The following is an 18020-nucleotide window of genomic DNA, read 5'->3' as shown; positions in this document are numbered from 1 at the left end:
TGAAGGAAGTGTACCTAATACTCTATATTTTTCCAGCATGTTTTTCACTTATTCCACATAATTTGAATCTTTCTCATTTCCCAAAAACTTCTGAACCAGTTCTTTGAAACCAATCTATGCTTCCTTGCTTCAAAACTTATATTTTTACTTAGTTCCCTTGTAAGTGGTCCTACAAATATATCCTCTTTGGCTTTTGCCTCTGAGAGCACAGAAAACATGTTCATTAGCTGTTTAAAACAATTGCAGTTTTTATTCAGTGCCTTTGTAAAGTGTTTTGTTACTCCCAATTTAATTTGCAAAGGTGGTAGCAGAATTTGGTGATCTACAAAGCTTCTCCTGTAATGGTCTTCACTGACTTAAGTAAGAGAAGTTTAAAATGTGTGTTGCTATGTAATGGCAACATTCTAGCACTAGTCTCAATAACTCATCGGGTTCAGGGGTTAGACTAGGCTCAAGGTATTCCTGCCTGTCGTAAGAGGCAACTATAAGGAGTGTCCAACCTTTCGGTTTACTGAGTTATGGTCCCCTTTCAGGGTTTGACCTCCATCTTTCCAAATTTTCCGAAGTGCAGGCCATTTGGGGAAGGATGCCTTATGTGGTGCACCATATTTCCATCAAACAATTAGACCTTCTGCACCTCTTATGGTCATGGCTCTGCAACTCTACCAGCAATCAAGCTACTTGGGTGAGGACACCTTATGGGGTACATCATCTACTTCCATTGTCCACTGTGCTCTTTTGCCCCCATGACAATATTGGATTTCTCTTCACCCAATATCCAGCACAGTAGCCAGTCCGACGTGGTGGAGCTGTCATGTACCCTCTTGGTCGTAGTCTCTGACAACACAGGAATCGCATTGCTGATGCCTGAGCAGCTAACTCCAATGTCTGCTGAAGAGTAGATACCAATCATCTTTGGGTGTCAGGACTCCCGGTAATGGCCATCGTGCCAGGCAATCTTTCCTGTGGCTGGGTGGCGCCCATAGGGAGTGCCCCGGTCAGAGTGGGTGGCACCAGGACAGTTGAAGTGTACCAAGTCATCGATTGTTGGTGACTGACTGTCCCCAGCAGTCTCTAAGAAGAGCAAGATGGACTATAATGCAGCGATGTATGATCCCAAATGGTTCCACTTGCTAGTTACACTATGGGAGGAACATAGGATTGTGGAAAAAAGAGCCTTATACGTCTCAGTGGTCAGTGTGCAGAACAGATGGGGACTTCTTTCTGACTACAAAGCCTCTATTTTTTTGTTGAAAACCTCGAGGATATGTTTGTGGGAGTGGCTGCACTGTCCAAAATGAGAAATGGGGCAGTCCTGATTCAGACAGCATCCCCAGACCAGTCCTGGGCGTTGATCACCTGTGACCAGCTGGGTAATATTCCGTTTCTGTCACCCCCCATAAAAGCCCCAACATGGTTCAGGGGATTATTCTCCATCACAACCTTCTCTTGCAGTCCGATGACAAGGATACTCTCATCAGGATACTGTATTGAGAACCTATGACCCAGAGAACCCAGGGGCCCAGAGATGCTACAAAAGAAAACAAATAGCTTCTTGGCTTTTGGCAAGATCAATGTGTAATTTTATTAACCTTTATTATTCAATTACAGCAATAAAATGTTACCTCACTAATAATCTTAATACTTTTACACTGTAAATTGACTTTAAACCAAATGGAAATTCCCTCAGATTCGTTTAGCTTATGACAATTCCTAGTCCTCAAAACCAAAGGCATTCTAGAAACAAAATAAGTATGACCTATGTCTGTTGTATACCTCTCCAGTCCTAAATGTCCAATAAGCTATTACATCATGATTGTTGAAACACTCAAGACCAGGAACCGTATTAGCATCAGAGCAGTGCACTATAGCAGCAGTTATCTAACCATTACCATGTTGCCTGTCTTGTCACAGTAAAATTAAACACACAGCCGACAAACGATGATGGTCCCTGCAAAGTAACTTGTGCTCCAACTTTGGATGATGCGGTCACTAACACACTATCAATAACTTTATAAACAGGAGGCTCATGCCTAAGATGCCTATAGTAACGATGAAACGGCATCATGAACGCAACAGCGCTGCTTGAGAATGGTCAGTCAAATGGTAACTCACTCAGTTGCAATGCTGCACCGATAACTGACTTAGAAAATTTCAGTGGCTCTGGTGACAATGAACAGTTTAGAATGGTGGGATGTTCAGTTCATCCGGTGCACCTATAGAGATCCAAAAGGGAATAGGGTCGCTACTGGTGCCTTCATCTCAGCCTTTGAGGGTGACTCTTTACCTGAAAAGGTCAACGTGATGGTATACCAATGTGACATAAAACGGTACATTCCTCCCCCTATGTGGTGCTTTATGTGCTGGAAATTTGGGCACATATCCTCCCGGTGCAATTGCAGTGCCACATGTCGAGACTGTTGACGTCCACTGCATCCAATACAAGATCCTGAATCGGCTGACTTACTGAGAGGTTAAATGGAAATATGAATGGTTGTACCCCATTCACTTGACATCTTTGTATGCTGCAGCTGTGTTGACATGACTCTCACTGGCGATGGTAGTCTCCTCGTCTTTGCCTCGTACAGTGGGCCATCAGGGCCTCCCGATTAAACCCCACCCTCCTCCCCCACCTGCTCCTTGCTGGTTGGGGCACTTCTTCCATTGCTCCCAGAGCTTCTACTTTGGGGGCAATGTCTCCCCAAATGCCGAGGACATCGGTCCCCCCATCCCAGCCGAAGAAGCAACAGGCTTATCTGGCTCCTCTCGCACGGAAACAGGCCCTCAGGACTCTCCCTTACAAAGTCTCCACAAGTGCAAAAGTGGACACTAGCCAGTGGCTGAAGGAGTCATGTGCTGCTGATCAAAGGGCTTCATGCTTTTCTACTGTCGCTACTTCAGTTGAGCCCTCACAGCAAGCCCCTAAAGAGCAGCGAGAGGACAAACCGATGAAGAAGAAATTGGCTAAGAAACATGACACTCCAGTGCCCATCACTCCTTAACAGTTCCGCATTTGAGGATGAAGTGGAGATTCTAGCATCCCCTGAGGACCTGGGTCTCACCAACACTTCAGACACAATGATACTGGATACCAGCACTCAACCTGTGGCAGCAGGTGGCCCTAAGGCATAAACTGCCTCCTTGGTCCCTTTGTGCCATCCCAGACTACAGACAGTGTCATCCTCCAGTGGAATTGGGCGGTTTTTTCTCCCACCTGGCTGAATTAAGACAACTCTTTAGCAGTACACCTGCTTCAAGAATGGTGGTAGGACACTTATCCGTGAAAGGCAAAGGTTCTGAGTTTGAGTCTCGGTCTGGCACACAGTTTTAATCTGCCAGGAAGTTTCATATCAGTGCATACTTGCCTGCAGAGTGGAAATTTCATTCTGGAAACATGCCCCAGGCTGCGGCTAAGCCATGTCCCTGCTATATACTTTCTTCCAGGAGTGCTAGTTTCGCAGGAGAGCCTGGAAGGTAGGAGATGAGGTACTGTCAGAATTGGAGCTGTGAGGATGGGTTGTGTGTCATGCTTGGTTAGCTCGGTGGGTGGAGCACATGCCCACGAAAGGCAAAGGTCCCAAGTTCGAAGGCACATAGTTCTAACCTGCCAGAAAGTTTCGTTACACCTCCTTTTTGCGTTGCCTTTCAAGAAATCTGGTTTCCTGCAATGAGAATCCCCGCCCTTTGTGGCTATTTGGAGGTACTACAAAATCTGTAATAACTGTAACAGGATGTCAGGTGGAGTCTGTACCTATGTCCTTACCTGTGCCCCTTCAAATACATTTAGAAGTTGTGGTCATCAGTGAGGACAAAGCAGGAAATTACCATCTGTAACATCTACCTTCCTTCAGATGGTGAAGTGCTACACCAAGTGTTGGCTGCCCTTATTTCCTAACTCCTCCCCCCGCCCAACTCTTCTACTTCTGGGTGATTTTAACACCCATAACCATTTGTAGGGTGGAATAAAGATTACTGGCCATGGTAAAGATGTCGAGGATCTACTAACTCAACTAGACCTTTGCCTCCTAAATGTAGGTGGCCCCACTCATTTCAGTGTTGCACATGGCATATTCTTGGCCTTCTCTTGTCTGTCCAATGGAGAGCTCATGATGACTTGTGTGGTAGTGACTACTTTCCAGTCTCCCTATCCCCCCCCCCCCCCCCCCCCCCCCATACCTTTGTGGATCAGGTGACAGCAACTGCTTGCCACTTATGCCATATACATTCATAGTTAGCCTCAACATCCCAATTAATCTCCTTTTTCCTAACACAGTGATCCATCTCCAGCAATGATGGCCCAGATCAGGGATTACAATTGCTGTCCGTGTCCGGTCCCTTCTCACTGAACTCGAGTCTTCCCTTCTACCACCTTTCCACTGGGTTCACTCGCATACACCTCCATCATCCATGCCTCAACCCCAGCCTCATCTGAACCTGGTGCAAGGCCCAAAGGACTCATTTTTTCCTGAGGTCCTCCGCTGCCAATTTTTCTCCCTTCTCGGCGAGTTCCAGGGCTCAGAAATAGTTTACACTGATGGCTCGATGCTCATGTGGAGGTCACTGCTGCACATTCAGGGCATACTGAACAGTGCTCCTTGCCAGATGGCTGCAATGTTTTCACTGCAGAGTTGGTAGCCATCTCTTGTGCTCTGGAGCACATCAGCTACTGCACAGGTGACTCCTTCCTCATGTGTAGTGGCTCTGTAAGCAGCCTACAAGCTCTCGACCACTGCTTCCCCCACCATCCTCTGGTGACAACTACCCAGAAGTCTGTTTACGCCTTCGTAAACTGTGGATGTTCACTGGCCTTCATCTGGACTGCTGGATATGTCAGGATCCCAGGAAATGAACTTGCTGACAGTCTGGCCAAACAGACTACTGGTAAACTGATCCTGGAGATCGGCACTCCATAGACTGATCTCCGATCAGTCTTACGCAGTAAAGTTTTCAGGATCTGGGATACTGAATGACGCACCTTCAGTACACCTAATAAACTAAGTGTTATCAAGGAGACAACGAATGTGTGGAGGTCATCCATACGAGCCAGTGGCAGGGACTCCTTTGCCGGCTCTGCATCAAACATACTCGGCTGACTCACAGTCATCTCCTCCGTTGTGAGGACCCACCTCAGTGTTGCTGATGTTCCCACTTGACTGTGGTCCACATCTTGTTGGACTGCCCAGTTTTAGCCACCCTGAGGCAGACTTTTAACCGTCCCTACAGTGTTAGGGGAGACTGCTTCGATGGATGATCTACTTTTATGTTTCATTTGTGAGCCAGGTTTTTATCACTCAATCTAAGGGTGGGCGTCTGGCCTTCTCTCCTAGACCTTCACCCTCCCTCCATTTCAACTCTTCCTTGCTCTTTCTTTGCTGTTTGTTTGCCTTAGTGTTCGTCTTTTCCCTAGCTGTGTATCTTTAGCCATGTATTTTTAGTCTGGACATTTTAGTGTGTTGCGGAGTGGCTGGGTCATCCTTTTTTATTCTTGTGATCAGCCTGCCCAGGCCATCTGCTATATTATTTTAATACCTTCTACTTCTTTTTTCCCTTTTAGTGCATGTTTTCCCCTTTCGGCTTGCTTCTATCATTTTCTCTTTTAGAGTGGTCCCAGTTAGAGGGTTGGATGATCTACAGCGATTTGAAGATGTTTGTTTGTTAGGATAACAACAGGGTTATACCAAGTACTTAAGTTAACGTGTAGCCTTGTTAATTAATGTAGCAGATGACCTTGTAGCTCCTTGAAAATTAATTTTCCAATTCTTTGGATGGAGTTAAAGTGAAAGCTGACGTGATGTTTCAGAGCCTGCGTAGTACTGTTGATATTGGTACTTACTTGAAATAGGGGTTCAGTTTTTGCTGTTGTTCGCCGGCCGAAGTGGCCGCGCAGTTCTGGCGCTGCAGTCTGGAACCGTGAGACCGCTTCAGTCGCAGGTTCGAATCCTGCCTCGGGCATGGATGTGTGTGATGTCCTTAGGTTAGTTAGGTTTAACTAGTTCTAAGTTCTAGGGGACTAATGACCTCAGCAGTTGAGTCCCATAGTGCTCAGAGCCATTTTTTTTTTTTTTTTTGCTGTTGTTCAATTTTGACACAGTGAGATGCGTATCCACATTTGTTACAGTAGCTGCAAGTTTCCTGCTGCATTTGGCACATTGATCAGTCATGAAGAACAAAACATTAGAAAAGATGGATATGCATAACATTGCTGTGATGGTTTTGATTTTAACCATAAATTACATTGTGGTGAGAATTTTATTTCCAGGCAAGAATCACCTCTTATTGTATACAACTGGTTGGGGTGACACTGTGCCAGCAAAGTTCTTTGTTTCCTGTTTGATTTTCTATGGCCAAGCACAACTGTGCAACACAATATTTACTTGGAAAGATCTGATAAGTGGTGATGAGGTGAATATTATACTTCGGAAATGTCCAGCTTTTATTGCAACTGCTTTGCCAATAGCTTGTGGCACACTGAATGCTGTGATAATTAGTCAACAGAGGGATCTTACAGTTTTAATGCCTCCTGTTGCATTAGTAGATCTTCACACTATATCACGTTCCAAGGAGTTTGCATATGACTAACATTTGTGCCAGGCATAACAACAATTGCAGCTTAACCTAGGAAAGCATGAAACCTAGCAGTAATGAAAACACTACGATTCACTCTGATGCAACTTAAGTTATCACAAGCTGGGAATGGTTACAAATTGATAACTTGAAAGTTCACATATATCTGTACAAGGGAAAGGATAATCTGCATTCAGTAAGAGAGAAAAAAATATTTGAACCTGTTGATCAGTCACATGGAAAGTGTGGAAGTGTTGTCAGATTAGTTCAATGAGTACAGAGCTTCCTTCGACTTACTGAAATGTGCAGATGTTGTGGGGAGGAATGAAGACAGAGGATGTAATGCTGATGAAACAGATGCTCGTGATTTTTTTTTTTTTTTTTTTTTTTTTTTTTTTTTTTTTTTTAATTGCTGGAGCAACCGGTCCAGCAGGAGCAGCTGCTGTTTAAACATACCTGATGACATGCTTCTTATTATATCTGATGCCTGTACTGCTATTCCACATATTGCTAATGTTGTAACAGTGGTTGCTGCTGATATTCTAAAATTTTTGGTAACACTGAATCCATTTCTTCGTATTGCACTCGAGAGTACAAGAATTCTCCTCACCAGATTTACATCTACGTCAACATATGCTTTCTTAACAATCATGAATAGTATTACAGAACATGTTAAATTCATGAAGTGAAGTGATTGATGCACAACAATGACTGCTTAGAAGTTTTTTCATCGGAGCAAGGTTAGTAGTGTTCTGAAGAGTAAGTCCAGACAAAGTATGCAGATGGTGAGGTCCACTGTTTAGTGTTCCAACAGCAAAGCATTGAATATATTATAGGCCTCATCACTGTGGCCAGTCTGTGTTGTGTCCTTTATGGGAAGTAGGCTGCATGATCAGCTGGCAGCAGCCTGTTGGTGATGAAGGGCATCTCAGAACAGTGTCCTCCCGAATTGTGCAGATTCCATGGACTCTTCTGTATTATTATCTATCGACAAAGACATCTAACCCACTAACAAATAGTAGTATTTGCAGTATGTTAAATGTCATCCTCTTCATGTGAAATTTTCCTCCTACATCCTTGGAATTTGACAAATATATTGGTGTAGATGCTGATTTGCTGCATGAAAGCTCACTCTCTCACCAGCCTGGTCCTCAGGCATGTTGCACCACCAGTGACTGTAGTACTACTTGCTCCTCAGAAAACAGTGCTGCTGGAGTACATTAAACTATGTCAAGCTTGCTTACAGCAAGGAAGGAAGATAAGTTGAACACCCGATTGCAGTGAAGTCAATAGGGATCGACAAGGATAGGAGCAAGAAATCGGCTTATGTCCTTTCCAAAGGAAATTTGAATGGCCAGAGAGAGATCTGGAATCTACTTCTCCCAAATACAAGTGGAATGTCTTAACCAGTGTTCACCATTGTAGGACATCTTATTCTGAAATTAAATCCAACTTAGCCATTCTTTTTCTCCATACAACCCTGAGTAACTTTGGGCAACCTCACACCACCCTTTCCAAACTCTGCAATATCTAGATCACACTCTTCACATCTTAATGGTTCATTTCCACATGGCCACTTCGGTTACGAGACTGGGGCTAGTGCACTCTCTTACTAAAATCTTCTTCTGCTGTGTCACTGGTAAGAACTGCTCAATCATAAAGACACCCATTTTTAACACAACCTGTAGTATACATCACATTATGTACAACTGTTATTTGTCCTTTCATATCAACATGTGAGCACAAAGCTGTCAGTGAAGATGTGCGGACACGGATTAGGTTTGTGGTGTCATGCAATACCTTCTGTAGAGCATGGTCTGTGACAAAGTAACCCTGACCTCTGTTACGGCTTCATCACATTTACTGTTCAGAACTTAGTAGGTTAACTCATTCAACTACAGGTGTTCTTGTCCCACCACTCATCTCTTACACCTGTATTGCCCCTATCGGTTTTTACTCCTTCTATCTTCTCCACTGATGCTGTGGTTTTTGAATTTGTTTTGTGGTCTCAGGTAGTTACTGTCTTGCTCTTTGTTTGTATCTTGTTTCGATCTTATATATTGCTAAACATTCTCACTGCAGTGCTGCATACATTCTCATTGCTTCTCGTATCTCTGGGTAGTGATCACCCCCTCTGCCTCTTCTAAGTTCTCAGATTTTTAAATCTTCTCTTTTCGCATCTGGTTCTAGATTTCTCTCACCCTTTCATAGTATGTGTTCCTTATGGTCATTGATACAATACTAAGAAATTGCTGCTTTTATGTTGTGTGGAAGAGTGCCTGTATTTTCATGCTGAAATCCATCGGCGATGAGGATTAATTTAAAAAGTCAGTATGAAGATGAAGATACGTAAATGGCTCCTAAACAGCAACTACAGTGAATGTGTTTTAGTGAAGGTAAATACACACTTTTTTGAACTAGTGTGTGCATGGGCACACTCACACAAGTGCGCTTGTGCTCGCACAGTTTTGTGCTCGCTTGTTCCCCCCACCACCCCCCTGCGGGTTTAGGGGTTAGAATAGGCCAGAGGTATGCCTGCCTATCATAAGAGGTGACTAAAAGGAGTCTCTCACATTTTGGCCTTTATCTGATGGTCCCCTGTAGGGTTTGAAGTCAATTTTTCAAAATTTTCCTGAAGACAGAGCCAATTGGGGAAGGGCACCTTACATGGTGCAATCGTGTCCATTGTGCATTGAGACCTTAAGCCCACTTTCTCGTTGTTGCATTGCAGTCCCGTTCGTTCTCCATCTCTTGGGAGAAGACACCTTTCTGCACGCATTTTCCGCCATGCACTATGCAGTGTCACTTTCTGTGCTGATGATGACCATGGACTTCTTTGCACCTCATATTCAGTATGGTAGCTAGTGTGTTGTGGCGGGGCCGCCATGTACCCTGTTGGTTGTAGCCCCCTGACAACTCTGCTGATGCCTGCACCTTTGAATCCCCATGTATGCCAAGGAGTAGAAGCCCGTCACCATGGGGCATCGGGACTCCCAGCAATGGCCATCCTGCCAGGTGGCCTTTTCTGCGGCTGGGTGGTGCCCGTGGGGAGGGCCCCTGCTCGGAGTGGGTGGCATCAGGGCGGATGACATGCCATGAAGTGTGCTGGTGGTCAAACACCAGCAGTCTCTAAGCGGGCAAAATCTAATTTCAGTGCTAAGAAGTATGACTGCAAGTCATTCCCCTCCCTGACCACACCATGGGAGGAACACCAGGCTAAGGATGGCAGTGAAGCTTATTTGCCCCGGTACCTTATTTGTACGAGAGTTGATAGGGAATCTTTCATGTCCATCAAGCCTCAGTTTTTTGTGGAGCATTTGGAGGAAAAGTTTGGGGAGGTGGAGGGCTTGTCCAAAATGCACTCTGGATCAGTTTTGATAAAAAACAGCATCCTCTGCCTGGTCATGAGCATTACTCGCTAGGGGCAAGTTGGGGGATATTGCTGTTACCATCATGTCTTACAAGAGCTTAAATATGGTCCAGGGTATTATATTCCACATGGACCTCCTTTGCAGTCTGACAACGTGCTGCATGCCAATTTAGAACAGTGAGGTGTTCATTTTGTCCGGTGCATCCATCGGGGTCCGAGGGATAACCAGGTTGCCACCAGTGCCTACATCTTGGCCTTCGAGGGTGACACATTGCCTGAGGTGGTCAAGGTGATGATCTACCACTGTGATGTCAAGCCATATATCCCTCCCCCTGCAGTGCTTTAAGTGTTCGAAGTTTGGCCATATGTCTTCCCACTGTACTTCAAGCCCCACCTCTTGAGATTGTGGACATCCATCGCATCCCAATACCCCATGTGCCCCACCTCCCATCTGTGTCAACTGCGGAGAGCATCTCTCACCTTGCTTGCCAGACTTTACACAAAGAGAGGAAAATCATAGAATATAAGACCCTGGACCGACTGACCTACACTGAGGCTAAGAGGAAATTTGAGTGCCTACATCCTGTGGCTATGACTTCGTCACATGCCGCCGCTATGAGAACAGTTGTCGCTCCATCAGTGGCTCAAATTCATGTCGCCTCTCAGAACCGGGAGACTACACCTGCCCCCTTGATGGCTTGATGGTGGGGGTCACTTCGTTCCCTGTTGCTCCTGCACCACCTACTTCGGGAGCAACCCCCCCCCCCCCCCACCTCCCAACCATTGGGGATTTCAGTCCCCAATTCTGAGTCAGAGAGGCTTCTTCGGCCCCTCTCGCTAGGAAGGGATCCCTTGGGTCATTCCCTTCCTAAATTTCTGCCAGTGGGAAAGATGACACCAGCCAGTGGCTGAATAGCCCAAAAGCAGCAGATTGTAGGGCTTCACGCTCATCTTCAGTCCAGGAGACTGATTCAGTGAAGTCCTCTCAGCCAGGGAAACCCAAGGAACAGTGTGAGAAATCGAAAAACAAGACCCCCAAGAACAAGGAACTTGTGGTGGCACCCACACCGCCACTACCTACAAGCTCTGTGTCTGAAGATGGGGTGGAGATTCTGGTGTCCGCTGAGGACCTGGATCTCGCCGGAGCCTCAGACACAATGGATATAGATTGCTCAGGCAAAAAGTCGGTGGCAGCAAGTGACCCTGTGGCGTAAACTGCCTCATTGAATTCTCCATGCTTTCCCAGTCTCACCATGATGTCATCCTCCAGTGGAATTGTGGCGGCTTTTTTCCACTGCCTGGCTGAGCTGCAGCAACTGTTAAGCTTTACAGCTGCTCTCTACATTGCTCTCCAGGAAACCTGGTTCCCGGCAATGTGGACTCCTGCCCTCCATGGCTGTAAGGGATATTACAGGAACCATAGTGACTATAATCGAGTGTCAGGTGGAGTTTGCGTTTATGTCCTCAACTCAGTCTGTAGTGAAACTGTGCCCTTTCAACCCCTCTTGAAGCTGTGGCTGTCGAATACGGACAACTCAGGAAATAACTGTCTGCAATGTATATCTTCCTCCAGATGGTGCAGTACCCCTGAATGTATTAGCTGCACTGATTGATCAACTCCCTAAACTGTTCCTACTTTGGGGAGATTTTAACGTGCATAACCTCTTGTGGGGTGACACCATGCTTAAATGACCGAGGCTGAGATATCAAAACTTTACTGTCTCAGTTCGACTTCTGCCTCTTAAATACTGGGGCCACCACACATTTCAGTGTGGCTCGAGGGAGTTACTCAGCCGTTGATTCGTCAATTTGCAGCCCAGAACTTCTCCCATCTATCCACTGGACAGCGCATGATGACCTGTGTGGTAGTGACCACTTCTCCATCTTCCTGTCACTGCCTTGGAGTCAGGCCCACGGACGCCTGCCCAGATGGGCTTTAAACAAGGCGGACTCGGAAACTACCACCTCTGATGTCACCTTTGACTCTCCCCCACATGGCAACATCGATTTGATGGTTGAGCAGGTCACTACCACAATTGTTTCTCCTGCAGAAAATGCGATACCTTGCTCTTTAGGGTGCCTCCGGCGAAAGACAGTCCCTTGGTGGTCGCTGGAAGTCGCTGAAGCAATTACAGTGTGTTGATCTCTACCGTGACATAAATAGCACCCTTCCCTAGAGCAACTGATAGCCTTTAAGTTGCTCTGTGCCCACATTCGCCAACTTATCATCGACGGAAGCATGAGTGTTGACCGAGATAAGTCTCGACCAATGGGTGCCATACGTCACCTTCCCATGTTTAGATGATCAGATGTCTTTTTGGGTACCAGACCCCTACAGGTGTCCCTGGCGTTACCATCAATGGCGTGCTGTGTACCGATGCAAACACGATTGCTGAGCACTTGGCTTGAGCACTATGCTTGATCCTCTGCATCGGAGGACTACCCCCCAGCCTTTCGCACCCTCAAATGGCGGATGGAAAGCAAAGTCCTCTCATTCACTACCCGCCACAGTGAAGCTAGTATCACCCCATTTACGGAGTGGAGGCTCCTCAGTGCACTTGCACATTGCTGCAACACAGCTCCTGGGCCAGATCGGATCCACAGCCAGATGATTAAACATCTCTCCTCTGTCTACAAGTGACATCTCCTTGTTATCTTCAACTGGATCTGGTGCAATGGTGTCTTTCGATCGCAATGGCAGGAGAGCAAAATCGTTCTGGTGCTCAAACGCAGTAAAAACTCGCTTGATGTGGATAGCTATCGGCCCATCAGCCTCGCCGATGTTATTTGTAAGCTGCTGGAATATATGATGTGGCCGGGGTTGGGTTGAGTCCTGGAGTCACGTGGTCTACTGCCTCCATGTCAGGGCAGCATCCGCCAGGGGTGCTCTACCACTAATAATCTTGTGTCTCTCGAGTCTGCCATCCAAATAGTGTTTTCCAGACGCCAACATCTGGTTGCCGTCTTTTTTGACTTGCATACAGCATATGACATGACCCGGTGACATCATATCCTTGCCACATTGTATGAGTGGGGTCTCCGAGGCCTGCTTCTGATTTTTATCCAAATCTTTATGTTGCTCCATACTTTCCGTGGCCAAATCCGTGCCTCCCATAGTCCCCCCCCCCCCCCACCCGCCCCACCCCCCCACTAATGAGAATGTCATTCAGCAGGGCTCCGTATTGAGTCTCTGCAGACGACTTCCGCATTTCGTACTGCTCCTCCAGTAGTGGTGTTGCTGAGTGGCACCTACAGGGAGCCATTCACAAGGTGCAGTCATGGGCTCTAGCCCACGGCTTCTAGTTTTGAGCCGCAAAGTCATGTGTCATGCATGTCTGTCGGCACCGTACCAATCATCCAGAACCAGAACTTTACCTTAATGACGATCCACTCACTGTAGTGGAGACATATCAATTCTTATGACTGGTATTCAATGCACCATTGAATTGGCTACCTCACCTTCATCAGCTTGAGTGGAAGTGCTGGCAGCACCTCAATGCCCTCCGCTGCCTGAGCAGCACCAACTGGAGTGCTGATTGCTTTACTCTGCTGCAGCTCTACAAAGCCCTTGTTCAATCCCGCCATGACTATGGGAGTCTGGTTTACGGTTCGGCAGTGCCCTTAGCGTTGCATGTACTTGACCCAGTGCACCACTGTGGTGTTCGCCTAGTGACAGGAGCTTTTAGAACGAATCCGGTGACCATTGTCCTGGTGGAGGCCCGAGTCCCTCAATTGCAGATCCGATGTGCACAACTGCTTGCCAGATATGTTGCATTCATTCATAGTTCTCCTGCACATCTGAATTACCATCTTCTTTTCCCAACCATGGCAGTTCATCTCCCGCATCGGCGTCCCAGGTCAAGGCTAACGATTGTGGTTCGTTTGTGATCCCTTCTGTCTGAACTGGATCCTCCCCTAAAGGGTCTGTCGGCATACACCTCCATGGTGTACACCTGGGCCACAGATTCGTCTGGACCTTTCACATAACCCTAAGGACTCGGTTACTCCTGCAGCTCTCTGCTGTCACTTCCTCTCGATTCTTGACGTGTTCTGGGCCTCTGAAGTGGTTTATACTGACGGCTGAATGGCTGATGGTCATGTTGGCTTCACCTGCATCCCCAGGGGACTTTTTGGACAACATTCCTTGCCTGATGGCTGCAGTGTATTCACTGCAGAGCTGGTGACCCTCTCTCATGCACTTCAGTATTTCTGTTCATGCCCCGGGGAATTGTGTCTTCTGTGTACTGACGCCTTGAGCAGCGTACAAGCTATCGACCAGTGCTACCCTTGCCATCCTTTGGTAGTGTCCCTCCAAGAGTCCATCTATGTCCTGGATCGGTCCCATCATTCAGTGGTGTTTGTGTGGACCCCAGGAAACGTCGGCATCCCAGGCAATGAACTTGCCGACAGGCTGGCCAAACAGGCTACGCGGAAACCACTTCTGGAGATGGGCATCTCTGAACCTGACCTGCATTCTGTCTTACGCTGCAGGGTTTTTCGGCTTTGGGAGGTGGAATGGCATAACAGTACACACAACAAACTACGTGTCATTAAAGAGACTAGGAATGTGTGGAAGACTTCCATGAGGGCCTCTCGCAGGGAATCAGTTGTCCTCTACTGGCCCCGCATTGGCCACGCTTGGGTGACCCACTGTTACCTCCTGTGCCGTGAAGACCCACCTAAGTGTTGGTACAGTGCCTGGTTGACAGTGGTCCGTATTCTGGTGCACTGTCCCACTTTGGCAGCCCAGCGACGAAATGTTGGGTTACTGGACTCATTGCCGCTGATTTTATCTGACAACGCCTCATTGGCTGATTTAGTTTCACGTTTTATTTGTGATGGTGGGTTTTGTCATTTGACCTAAGTTTTAGCATGTGTTCTTTGTCTGCAAACCTAGTGCTTCTAAGGTGGATGTTTTAATGTGTTGCAGAGTGGCTGGCTTCTCCTTTTTTATTCTCATGGTCAGCCAGCCATGGTAATCTGCTTTGTTATTTTAATCTCTTCATCCCATTTCTTGCGTTCCTGTGTTTTTCTTGTCCCATTTTGTCCACTTACATGTTTGTTGCCCTTCATCATTCTTGGGATTTTTCCTTTCATTTCGTTTTGTGTTGTCAGTCTCATTTGTTTTATTCTCACACTTGTTGCATTGTTTTATTTGGAACAATGGACTGATGACCTTATAGTTTGGTCCCTTTCCCCCTCTTTTAATCCAACCAACCAACACCTCTCTTCTCCCTTCTCTGTCCCCCTCTCTCCCTCCCACCCCCTCACCAGCCTAACCCACTTCCCCCCCCCCCCCTCCACCTGGTTTTGCCCCACAGCCCCCGCCACCCAGTTCTCGCCCTACAGCCGCCCCCCCCCCCCCCAAGGTTGCCCCAGTGCCCCCCCCCCCACCCCCCACTCCCACCCGCCCCTCTTTCTTGTGTACAGCTACAGCGTGCTGATTGACTATTAATCCTTTTTATGGTTTGCAAGTTGCACTGTGCAGACTTTCCTGCAAAATTCAGTTTATACGAGGAATGTTAAAAAAATCTTGGGAATTTTCATTTTCCAGAAATAAGTATATTTATTTATTTATATTAATGCTATCTCCTCCAAAGTAGACTCAATTAGATATTATGTACTTGTGCCAGCATTTCTTCCAATCCACAAAACACTTTTGGAATTTGATCTTTGGGTTAGCACTTAGCTCGTTCAGCGATATCTTTTAATCTTGTCTAATCTTGGAAGGTTTTCTTTGTTTTTGGATACAGAAAAATATCTGGCAAATAGGGAGGCTAGGGCATCATTATGGTGTCGGTTTCCACCCAAAATTCATGAACAAGCAATGAAGTGTGAGCAAATGCATTATTGTGGTGCAAAAGCCACAAATTTTTTTTTGCCAAAGATCAGGGTTCCTTTTTTTCCGATTGCTTCCCACAAATGGCACTGAACTTGTAGACAGTACTTGCTGGCGATGATTTAACCTTTTGGCAACAACTTGTGAAGCACTATGCTGTTAAAATGAAAGAAAACGGTGAGCATAGTCTTGACATTCAACCACACTTGCTGAGGGTTTTTTTTATCTTGGCGATCCAGAATGCCTCCACTCAGACCATTGAGCCTTAGGTTTGATGTCGTACCCATACATTCATGTTTCGTTACCTGTTGAGACACGTTTCAGTAGTTTTGCATTGTTGACATCATTTGGTAACTCCCTAGCAATTTCCATTCCCCGCTGGATTTGCTCGCAATTTGACACCTCCAGCACAGATTTTACTGTTACATGTGTCATACCCAAAACTTCTGAAAGAATTTCATGGCAGGAGCTGATTGATATACCAACACCATCAGCAACTTCTCTGATAGTGATTCAGTGATGGTTCATAATCATTTCTCTAACTTTTTCCAACTTTCCTTTGGTGGTTATTGTTCTGGGGCATCAAGAATGTTGGTCATCATCAGCCTCTTCACGGACATCCTGGAAATGCTTATACCTCTCATAAATCCCAGTTTTACTCATAGAAGTTTCACCAAAAGCAGTAGTAAACATTTCTAAAACTCTCTTAAATTTTATTCCATATTTATAGCAAAATTATTGTAAATTCTGTGATGAATTTTTAAAACAAATCAGTAATCCTCAGTTGTAAGCAGAGAGACGTAACCTTCATGACAACTGATAATAGACCAAACGTCCAATGTGGCTACCAGTGTGCAGACATGTTTACCAACACAACAAATCAAAATTGTGTGAACTGGACTAATACAGCTCATGAAATTACAACAATCCTAATATTTTTTTTAACACACCTTGTACATTGGTGATAATGTATAGCAACCATTGAACCTTTTCTTTTTATTTTTTTATTTCAGGAAACAAAACGGAAACAGATGGCTGAGGCAGCAGAAAGGCGACAAAAGGAACAGGAGTCAAGGGGAGTGAAAAATCCTCAACAGCCACGGAAAAAAATGCCAGCAGCAGAATTACCTGAAAATTCTAATGCAGTTTTGAAGGTAAAAAGAATAAAGTCATATTACTAATATTGTAATGGTATTGTTGCACTGTGGTTATTCCAACTTCAAATTTTATAGTAAGGGACAGATATTCAGGTAGTTAAGAAAGGGGAAAATGTAATTGTGATGAGGGACTGGAATTAAATAGTAGGACAAGGAAGAGAAGTAAAAATAGTAGGATGTGGACTTGGGAAATGGAATAAGAGGAAGCTGTCTGGTTGAATTTTACATGGAACATAATTTAATCATTGCTAACACTTGGCTGAAGAATCCTGAAAGAAGGTTGTATACATGGAAGATGCTCAGAGACACAGGATGGTTTCTGATTGCTATATAGTGGTAAGATACAGATTTAGGAAGCAGATTTTAATCTGTAAGACATTTCCAGGGACAGATCTTTGGGAGGCCGACGGTTCAAATCCGCGTACAACCCTCCTGATTTAGGTCCTTTGTGATTTCCCTAAATCACTTCAGGCAAATGCTGGGATGGGTCCTTTGAAAAGGCACAGCTGACTTTCATACCCATTCTTCCACAATTGGAACTTGTGCTCCATTTCTAATGACACCATTGTCGAAAGGGACATCAAACACTAATCATCTACTCCTCCTCCTCCTCCTCCAGGTGCAGATGTTCACTCTGACCATAATTTACGAGTTACAAACTGTAGAGTAAAACTGAAAAAATTGCAAAAAGGTAGGAAATTAAGACTATGGGACCCAGGTAAGTTGAATAAACCAGAAATTGTTTGAGAGTTCAGGAGGCAGCATTAGGCAACAGTTGGAATACAGAAGACAGTGAATGTGTAGAAACAAGAAAGGAATACAGAAGATAATGAATGGATAGAAACAAGAAAGGAATACAGAAGGCTTGGTCCCATAGGAACTTACCACAAAAATACAGAAGATAATGAATGGGTAACCTGAAAGATGAAATAGTGAAGGCAGCAAAGGATGAAATAGGTAAACAAACAAAGCCTTTCAGTAATCCTTGGATATCACAGATGATACTGAATTTTATTGATGAAAGGAGAAAAAAACAAAAGTGGAGCATATGAAGCAGGCAAAAAGGAATATAGATTTCCCAGAAATGAGA

General features: G+C 45.5%; 1 long non-coding RNA gene across 1 annotated transcript in view; it reads left to right on the top strand.

The window, feature by feature from the left end:
* LOC126249679 (uncharacterized) overlaps positions 1-16923 on the top strand; it is a 45226-nt gene extending 28303 nt beyond the window's left edge. The window contains exon 3 of the long non-coding RNA XR_007545639.1: positions 16787-16923. This is a non-coding gene — a long non-coding RNA (uncharacterized LOC126249679). The remainder of the gene's footprint in view (positions 1-16786) is intronic.
* Positions 16924-18020: the final 1097 nt, after the last annotated feature.

Source organism: Schistocerca nitens, chromosome 3, assembly GCF_023898315.1.
Source record: "Schistocerca nitens isolate TAMUIC-IGC-003100 chromosome 3, iqSchNite1.1, whole genome shotgun sequence".
In the NCBI taxonomy this organism is placed as follows: Eukaryota; Metazoa; Arthropoda; class Insecta; order Orthoptera; family Acrididae; genus Schistocerca; species Schistocerca nitens.
Note: the sequence above shows the minus strand (reverse complement) of the source record. Positions and strands in the feature narration are given on the sequence as shown.